Source organism: Lampris incognitus, chromosome 7 (assembly GCF_029633865.1).
Source record: "Lampris incognitus isolate fLamInc1 chromosome 7, fLamInc1.hap2, whole genome shotgun sequence".
NCBI classification, from domain to species: Eukaryota; Metazoa; Chordata; class Actinopteri; order Lampriformes; family Lampridae; genus Lampris; species Lampris incognitus.
In genome coordinates, this window is record NC_079217.1 from 4,538,491 (window position 1) to 4,546,220 (window position 7,730).

Below are 7,730 nucleotides of genomic sequence, written 5' to 3' on the forward strand. Positions count from 1 at the left end.
GTGTCTGGACGAGGTCTGTCCGGACGAGATCTGTGTCTGGACGAGGTCTGTGTCCGGACGAGGTCTGTCTGGACGAGGTCTGTGTCCGGGCGAGGTCTGTCTGGACGAGGTCTGTGTCTGGACGAGGTCTGTGTCTGGACGAGGTCTATGTCCGGACGAGGTCTGTGTCTGGACGAGGTCTATGTCCGGACGCTGTAGCCCGTCTTCCCACGCCTCGTCCCTGCGAAGTGCCGGACGTCTCAGAAACACAACGCGGCATTTCAGCAGCGTTAAAATCAACAGATCCCTTTAATCCGTCGCTCGGTTTGTCGGTTGTCCTTCCCGTTACCAACCCGTCTTCAGCAGCACCTCGCCGATGAGGGGCTCCTTCCGGTGTCTTTCTTTTACTTCCCGTCTTGCCCGTTTGTGCTGTCACGTGAACAGCTTTGTAGTCGTCGTTTCCTGTCGCCTCGCCGTGGACGTCATTCGTTGACGGAGGAAACGGCCCGATCGGTTCGGTCCGGATGCGGATCTCCGTCGTTCGGAGAGTCTGCGGACGCTGAGACTCGATAAAGACTAAGTGGATGAAGGACATCGGGACATGACAGAGACTCTACGACGAGGGCGGATCCCAAGACCACCAAACTGCTGAGGGAGGGAGGGAGGACGAGGAGGAGGTGTCGTGTTGATGTGTACGAGGGGGTTTTTCAGCTGTGTTGTTTTGGGGGTTTTTTCATCATTGTGTTGTCGCTCGTAGCTAGCGGAGGGAGGGTTGTGCGACGATACCCGGTGCGGTGTGTATATAGTCCGACATAGTCAAGAGAACTCGTCCACAGGTTTTCTGCCAAAGTGTGTTTTGTTTTCCTGTTGTGGTTTTATGACTCGTGGATCTTTTCACGCGTGTGGGCCGCGGGGCGTTTCCGGTGGATCTCGGTTGGTCTTTTATTCGGGGCGCCCTCGACTCGGCCAATGAGCTCGGGGGGGGGGGGGGGGGGGGCGGCGAGTCAGCGACGATTGTATTTCCTCATCTAAAGCCTTATGGAGCGCGCCGCGCATCAGGTCGGCACAGCGCACCACGCCATCCTGAACCATCCGGCTGCCTAACCCACGCCATGTTCACACTCACACACGCCGAGCACTACGTCAACGTCACCGAGTTTCTTCTGCCAACGTCCCCCCCCCCCCTTTCTTTCTTGTGGTTTTCTTTGGATGTTGAGTTCATACTTGTCTTACCGGAGCTACGTAGTAATTTTATCTTTCTTATGACGACTTCTAAGGTGAAGTGTGCTCGCGTGTCCCTCATGCACAGTTTTCTGAAATTCCACGTATCGTTGATTTGAGTATGATTACGATTGTAAATTGGGGTATTTTCTATGTTCGACGATATGAACTGTACGCGTATTGGTCTGTTCTGCGTTCTTTGAACAAAGATGTTTTATATGAGTAACTGACAACGTGGAAGTAACCGAAGAGAGAGGCCGACCTGCCGTCGTGGCAACGGCGGCCGCTAAGTAATATTTTAATGATTGTATGGTTTGTAACTAGTCATATAAGAAAAAAAAAAAGACTATTATATAAAAAAAGAATCTAGTTCTTAGATGTTTAGAGTAAAGATGTTATTTTCTACTGTATCCATTTCAAATAGTAACTATTGTTTGAATATTTTTACTCTCCCTGGAAATTGGGCCATGTTGGAAAACAAGCTGCATATCTGATCACTTTTTTCGAGGCGTTGCTGGAGGGGGTGGGGGGGGTCCAGGGGAACGTTGCAGGTGGTGGGAGGGGAGGGGGGGTTCAGGTGAACGTTTCGGGGGGGGGGGGTCCAGGTGAACGTGGCAGGTGGGAGTACTGAGTATGCACACTGATCTCTTACTGAGCAAGCCGCCAAACGGATGACGGGGGAAATCTCGAGCTGATGAAGGCTGACTTTTTTGCACTTCTGTACATAGTCAAAAAAGAGAGAATCATGTATATTGAGATCTTATTTTGAATAAAAAAAAAAAAGAATTTGTCTATAAGGACAAAGGAATTTTGCTAGGATAACGAAAAAAAAAAAATCTTACGAAAGGCTGAACAAAATTGCTTGCGTTAAAAAAAAAAAAAAAAAGGGTGCCGGGTTCACGCTCTCCTACCTACCCCTTTGGGAAAAGGCAAAAGTGTTGCTCTTCTTTTTCGTCAGCAGCTTGTAGCTTGCCAGGTAACCTTCCGGAGGAGGTGACAACAGGAACCTCCACAGCGTGAGGGCCTGACTGGGTCTGTCTGGTCCCCGAACCTGCCTCGCGACAGGTCTTTGCGTCTCGGCCGTACCCTCCCAGGCCCGGCCGCTCGCACCGCGTCCCGTTTCCGTACCTCAGTCAGAAAGGAATGCATGTTAACGCAAATACATATACATTAAAAAAAAGATCACGACACAGCAATGCTGAATAAGAAAACATGTTACACAGCAAAGCGTATTTACAGTATCCGATATTCTATAAATGTAATGGACTAAAGTATAAAAAGATACAAAAAATAGAGTAGTGGTTTATTTAAAAAAAAATAAAACTAAAAAACTAAAAAAAAAAAAGATTTGTAAGAATAAACTCACCGAAGTTTCACCACTTGGAGAGTCGAAACACATACAACACAGACACCGTAGCTACGAGTCCGTCCTTTATGTTGGTCCGCGGGGCTTCTAGCGGACGGCGCCGGCGCGCCGTCCATCCTCGGGCAGAATGTGAGGGGACCGGGCCGTGTCCGGACCGGCGCGCGGCGGTCGTGGTCCGGTCCCGACCTTGGCGTCACCGTTCATCTTCTACAAGCACGCATGCTCAAGTTTATGGTAATGATGTAAACCGAACCTTCTTTCTTTTTTTTGGTTTGTTTGTTTTCTCTGCTTGTAGTGCTGAAATGGTGTATTCTGTCTGCTGCTGCCGTTGGTTTCTGCTTGTTTCACTGTCCCCCGGGCCCCACGAAGGGACCTGTCGCCGTCCGCACCTCCTCGGGACGTGACCTAAAGCCATAACGTAAACTCTCGTCTGAAGGACGGGTGACAGAAAGAGGGGGGGGGGGTAAAATGGGCTCACGGGCGGCTGTGCGAGGCGGTCATATTGACGGCGTCGCAGAGCCGACCCCGTCCAGTAGTGGCTGTACCCTGCGGTGCAGCCTGCCACCTTCAGGTGTGACGGGGAAGTGAACCGTTCTCAGCGACACGTCTCTTTCGTGGGGCCCGCAGCGCTATATTTGATTCTTGCTGTTATGAATTTGAAAGAAAAAGATATAATAAAAAATATACAAATGAACTTCAGTAAAGTCAAACTGTCTTTTTTTTTTCTTCTTCATTTGTGATTCGTACGAGGCCTTAAAATCGAAGGTGCACCAGTCAGAGTAAACGAAGTAAGTACGAAGCATCCATCCATTATCCGAACCGCTTCTCCTGCTCTCAGGGTGGCGGGGATGCTGGAGCCTATCCCAGCAGTTATTGGGATGGCAGGTGGGGAGACCCCCTGGACAGGCCGCCGGGCCATCATACAGGACCCCCACACACTCATACCTAGGGACAACCTAGTACGGCCGAGTCACCTGACCTACATGTCTGGAATGTGGGAGGAAACCCACACAGACACGGGGAGAACACGCAAACTCCACCTGGGACGACCCCCAAGGTTGGACTACCCCGGGGCTCGAACCCAGAACCTTCTCGCTGTGAGGCGACCGCGCTAACCACTGTGCCCCTGCCGCCATGTATGAAGCTCACAGAATGAAAAGCTCATTAATCAATTAAACACATATATAGTACACACCACGACTAGAAATGCATTTCAATACGTTTAGCAAAGAGAACAAGGTGAGGGAAAAGGAGGTGAGCTTTACTTTGAACTTGAACTAGTTTAGAGATCACGAAATTCTAGGTAAAGGTACATTGCTCTGTAGCTTAAATGATGTGTCCTCGTGCTGGGCGTCCGGGTAACACAGCGGTCTATTCCGCTGCTTTACCGACACGGGGATCAACGGTTCGAATCCCCCCCGTGTTGCCTCCAGCTCGGTCGGGCGTCCCTACAGACCCAGTTGGCCGGGTCTGTGGGCGGGAAGCCGGATGTGGGTATGTGCAGCAGGTATCAGTGATTACTTGGTCTAAATCAGATCTGCACCACTGGATTATCTGGTTTGGTGACATCTGTTAGTAGTATGCAAATGCAGTAACTAATGGCTTTTTTTTGGGGGGGGGTTTCTAAAATCTATAGGGCTCAAATTTTTACCAGGTTGTTTGATCTGCAGCTTTATCCTTTTGTTGATTAGAAACCCTCTTTTACGAGTATCTGGACTAACGTCAGGTCAGAATAAGGCACCACTTTGATTTACTTTGTCCTGCCCCCGGGCGGGCGCTGCCCTGCTCGGCAGCCGCCCACTGCCCCAAGCTACACAGCTAGGATGGGTTAAATGCAGAGGAAGAATTTCCCCACGGGGATCAATAAAGTATTAAAATAGAGTAAGAAAAAATAATAAGGTCCAAACATCTTAATTGAGATGGAAAGATGTGCTCCATTTCTTTCAGAAACATGTACTGATGCAAGGAGAAAATCCACTGAGGGATGACGCCTACCCGAGATGTGGTTGTCGGCCTTGTACAAAACATCCTCCTTTTAATTTCATGCGTTTTGATTTCCAGGGCTGTCCATCATCTTCTGTTCCCCAGAGATTTCACTGCAGCATATTTAAACACATGGAGGACAGACCATTCATGGTACTTCAACTTAGCAGAGCATGTACAATCTCGTTTTCTTTGACATTGCTTGCCATATATGTACAAGTATATATATATATATATATATATATATATACAGTGCATGCGGAAAGTATTCACACCCCTTCACTTTCCCCACATTGTGTTATGTTACAGCCTTATTCCAAAATGGATTAAATTCCTTTTTTTCCCCTCATCAATCTACACACAATACCCCATAATGACAAAGCGAAAAGGGTTTTGTAGAAATTTTTGCAAATTTATTAAAAATAAAAAACTGAAATATTGCATGTACATAAGTATTCACACCCTTTACTCAGTACTTGGTTGAGGCACCCTTGGCAGCAATTACAGCCTCAAGTCTTCTTGGGTATGAAGCTACAAGCTTGGCACACCTATATTTGGGGTATTTCTCCCATTCTTCTCTGCAGATCCTCTCGAGCTCTGTAAGGTTAGATGGGGAGCGTCGCTGCACAGCTATTTTCAGGTCTTTCCAGAGATGTTCAATGGGGTTCAAGTCTGGGCTCTGGCTGGGCCACTCAAGGACATTCACAGACTTGTCCCGAAGCCACTCCTTCGTTGTCTTGGCTGTGTGCTTAGGGTCGTTGTCATGTTGAAAGGTAAACCTTCGCCCCAGTCTGAGGTCCTGAGCGCTCTGGAGCAGGTTTTCTTCAAGGATCTCTCTGTACTTTGCTCCATTCATCTTTCCCTCCATCCTGACTAGTCTCTGAGTTCCTGCTGCTGAAGAACATCCCCACAGCATGATGCTGCCACCACCATGCTTCACTGTAGGGATGGTATTAGCAAGGTGATGAGAGGTGCCTGGTTTCCTCCAGACGTGACGTTTGGTATTCAGGCCAAAGAGTTCAATCTTGGTTTCATCAGACCAGAGAATCTTGTTTCTCATGGTCTGAGAGTCCTTTAGGTGCTTTCTGCCAAACTCCAAGCGGGCTGTCATGTGCCTTTCACTGAGCAGAGGGTTCCGTCTGGCCACTCTACCATAAAGGCCTGATTGGTGGAGTGCTGCAGAGATGGTTGTCCTTCTGGAAGGTTCTCCCATCTCCACAGAGGAACGCTGGAGCTCTGTCAGAGTGACCATCGGGTTCTTGGTCACCTCCCTGACCAAGGCCCTTCTCCCCCGATTGCTCAGTTTGGCTGGGCGGCCAGCTCTAGGAAGAGTCCTGGTGGATCCAAACTTCTTCCATTTACAAATGATGGAGACCACTGTGCTCTTCGGGACCTTCAAGGCTGTAGAAATTTTTTTGTACCCTTCCCCAGATCTGTGCCTCGATACAATCCTGTCTCGGAGGTCCACAGACAATTCCTTTGACTTCATGGCTTGGTTTCTGCTCTGACATGCCCTGTCAACAGTGGGATCTTATATAGACAGGTTTGTGCCTTTCCAAATCATGTCCAATCCATTGAATTTACTACAGGTGGACTCCAATCAAGATGTAGAAACATCTCAAGGATGATCAGTGGAAACAGGATGAAGTGTCATAGCAAAGGGTGTGAATACTTATGTACATGCAATATTTCAGTTATTTATTTTTAATAAATTTGCAAAAATTTCTACAAAACCTTTTTCACTTTGTCATTATGGGGTATTGTGTGTAGATTGATGAGAAAAAAAAGGAATTTAATCCATTTTGGAATAAGGCTGTAACATAACAAAATGTGGGGAAAGTGAAGGGGTGTGAATACTTTCCGGATGCACTGTGTATGTGTATATATATATATATATATATATATGTATATGTGTGTGTGTGTGTATATATATATATAGAGATAGATAGATAGGCAGACAGATAAATAGATATAGATCGATAGATACAGATATATAATATATTGTCAGTCATACATATAAAATACATGTAGTAATTTTCATACTTACATGTACCACGGAATACAAATACCCTTGTCACACGGTGATGCAATACACAATAGAGCCACGAGATGGCGCCATCTCAATGCAGGAACACTGGTCACTATAGATGACGATACAGGACAGCATTACCCGTTTGTCCATGGTTATGGCTATGCATTCACCGGACTGTTGCATCTGAAATTTGAACCACATTTGCATTGATTATACTCACAGTATAATCAATTTACTTGACTCACTGGATTATTTTGCTCCTTATTTGTTGAGCCCTTTCCCACTGTTGAGTGTTTCTTTTAACAAAGTTATTTATATATATTATGACAAATCACTTTATTCAACACTGACATGTCAGCTGTCACCGGGTATGTCAATCATTAAGCTCTATGACATGTGGGGAACTGAATGGACCCCTTGTCATTATGCTGTAACTATTGGTACTTCAGTCAGAATGACAGCCATGACCTTGTTTCTTCACCCCTCTTCTAAATCTGCTGCAGCTTGCAGGTGTAAAATAAGGATTGTGCCTTTAAAAGCCAAGTTTTACAACATGCAGCTCAGTGTTTTATGTGTCTGCGCATTTATTATTATTATCTGCACAGATGCATATTTTTGAAATTCAGGCATCTTTATCCTGAAAAGGCACCTGGAGTTGTCTCTGTAGAGCTGGCAAGCAGAGATGGGGCTGCATGCAGATGCATATGCATCTGTCCCAATTTGATCTCGCCTCTGTGTGTGTGTTTCCATCCCCCAATAGGCATCCCTTCACCACAGCACCACAACAAACCATCATTCATCTTTCTTAGTTCAATAAAATACCGCAGTCAGTATTCAAATTTGAGTCAACAGTTTGGGTTTTTTATAGAACTATAGTAGAATTTCAGTAGTAGATTTGTTTTCTCATATGGTTTTTACAAATTCAGTAAACAATTTATTTTCAATGCTATCTCACCCTACTCAAATGGCACCTGGAGGGGGCAAACTGGAAGCACCCATTCCTCTCGACATGAGAGGGGTGTGAATGTTAATTGATTAGTTCAATAATTGGTTTGTTTACTAAGTATTAAATTTTCTGAATAACTATCGACTAGTATCTAATCTTCCATTATTTTCTAAAGTACTAGAGAGAGTTGTGTATCAACAACT